Below are 2923 nucleotides of genomic sequence, written 5' to 3'. Positions count from 1 at the left end.
AATGAATTGCTCACATTTAAGTAAAACACGTGTGTAATGTCATTTTCTGGCAGGCTACTTTATGGTTCATAGATAACGAGTTCAGACAAAAACAAGGTTGACCAGCAGGAAGTATATGCATTCTGGGGTAGGGCAAAAAACGGCAATCAAAACAACACTTTTTGCCCTATCACTTCTGTTGTTAAAGAAATCATATATTACAGATTGATCATTAAAATGCATTGAATCTTACTTTATAGTTCTGAAATCATCCCATCTGTAACTACGGCAACGTAGCTGCGGTTTATGAAGCTGACCAAGCAATCAGCGTAATATTTGTACTGTATTTGATGCGATGGAAACATGGAGAAATATTTTCCCGTCTGATAAAACTACTGAGTCGCCGAATTTTGCATCAATGCTGCACAGCATTCATGTGCAGAGATGGAGGGAGGTTGTTTTGAAAGTCTCTCTGAAGTGAAGCGCTGAACCCAAACGGCTCCATTTGGCTTTCATGGCAATCCAGGGTGATCTAAGGCCGCCTTGAATGTCAACAAAACAGCTCATGCAAACACAAAATGATCTTGTATTTCTGAGAGAATATGAATATTTGCTTACTTGTAAATCACCCTGCTAGGATTGTGTGCCTTTGGGAATACATATTTGGGTTTTCAATACAAACTGTCTTTGCTGTTCAATGGCATGCACCGATCTCCAAAACTTTTTTTAATTTGGAGATCATTCACGGTAGTTTCCAGACTACAGAGCACACTGGCATATAAGCCGCACCCACTGAATTTTAGAAGAAACAAATATTTTGCCATGTATTAGCCGCACTGGATTATAAGCCACATATATACTGTATATATGTTGTGAAGTGAGTTATTTACACATAAATATTTATTTATTTATTTTATACACCTTAATTGTATCCAAAGCGTGCCTGTAACACGACAGTAAAACGGATGATCAAACAAAACAGAAGTCATCGTCATGGACCAACTAGCTGCAGAAGCTAGCTCTCCAATCAGCTAAACAGACTCAATAACGCCACAGTAATACTAACAGACACTTGTAAACGTATGACATTACGATAGCGTGTACAAATATGCATGAAAACACTAATGTCAAACATGAGTAAGTAGCATGAGTAAACATTAGTAAGTAAGAACTGTTTTAGCTTGCAGTGACAAATGACGAAACCATATGAGTTGACACTTGTACTTCCAGTTCAAGGCGCTAAACAGAAGGAAATACCATAGCTTTGTGAAATTGGCCTCCCACCCCTTGCAAAACTCTGTGAGAAAAGTCTCATTCGTTTGTGCTATGACTTACCAATCATTTAAGTCAGAAGTCTAAATCCGAAAACTTGAAATGTATTAACTCGAAAACGAAAGCATCCCAATCAAATGTTTTTGTTGCACAAACCAGCACAAAGAATGAGACTATTTTGCCGTGATTTGGTTTCCCCAAAAACAAAAACAGCACAAACAAATGGCAGGTTTTGTTTGCATTCAACAAAAAACTATTGTTGTTGAATACAAAACATTATGGCCGTTAGCAAAGAAAAATGCATAAATTAGCCGCATCGTTTTATAAGCCGCAGGGTTCAAAGCGTAGACAATATGCATATGCAAATATGTTTTAAAACACGTTCTTTGTAATTGTCCCTTATTTATACTTTTGAATGGTTCGTGCGTGACAATCAAATATTCATACAGCACGGGTATTAAATGGCTTTACCAAATGTGCTTCCATCACAAAAGAAATAGCTTAATAGGAGATGTAGATAACAGCTGTGTCGTGATACAGTTGTGCGTTATCAGCAACGGTGTCCCAGAATCCATCGCGGGGATCCAAGAATTCAATCTCTGTCACAAACGCAAAATGTCCTTGAGGTTGTGATCATGGATCAGATAGTGTGTTTACCCTCTTGATAACCTGAAGCACACGATGCCTCGGATGTTGGAGGACAGCTTCAACCAAGCACTAGTTAGTCTACTTGTATGGTTTGATGTGCACAGTCATCAGAACACACTACAGTAATATATTATTACAGCTCCAGTCACATTTGACTCAGTAAACAGAATGGATGTTTCAACTCATCCATCCATTTTCTACCGCTTAATCATGATTTATTCCCATAATAAGGCATTTTCCCCAATATTTACCCTTTTTAGAATGTAAGTTAAGTGTTTAAGGAGGGATGGGCGATATGGCCTAAAATCTAAGTTACAATATATGTTATAGCTTATTGTTATAATGATAAAATTAGATATTAACGAATCATATTCGGTACTACACTGCCTCTAAAAAGTACCGGTTCAACACTCCCCTGCTCACCCGTCGTCGTCACGTCTTGACATTGCTGGGTTTACGAGCAGAGGAGCATGTTCGGCAGCGCACAATCACTTACAAGCAGACACAGTATGTAGACAGAAAAGGGAGAATGGACGCATTTTGGCTTAAAAAATAAAAATAAAGGTGAAGTTATAACACTTAAACGCCCTCAGGAAGAGGTGCTTTAAAACTTGGCTAGCTAGCTAGCGGCTAACGTCCATCCGCCGTCTGCAGTGTTTTAGCGACTTCTAAATCACTAATTCTCATCTCCATGGCGACAAATAAAGTAAGTTTCTTACAAGTATCATCCCTGCAGGACGAGGAATAGCTAAACATGTTTCACTACACACCGTAGCTCACCGGCATCAAAATGTAAACAAACGCCATGGGTGGATCAACACCTGACATCCACTGTAATGATACCAAATACAAGAGCTTATTTAGTCAATACTACTACGATTACATCAATATTTTTTATCGTCACAAAATCTTTTTTCGTTTTTTAAAAATGTATATGATGTTTATAAAGTCAGTAAATATGTCCCTGGACACCTGCGAACTTTTAATATGACCAATGTATGATCCTGTAACTACTTGGTATCTG

Source organism: Nerophis lumbriciformis, linkage group LG12, assembly GCF_033978685.3.
Source record: "Nerophis lumbriciformis linkage group LG12, RoL_Nlum_v2.1, whole genome shotgun sequence".
Taxonomy (NCBI): Eukaryota; Metazoa; Chordata; class Actinopteri; order Syngnathiformes; family Syngnathidae; genus Nerophis; species Nerophis lumbriciformis.
Note: the sequence above shows the minus strand (reverse complement) of the source record.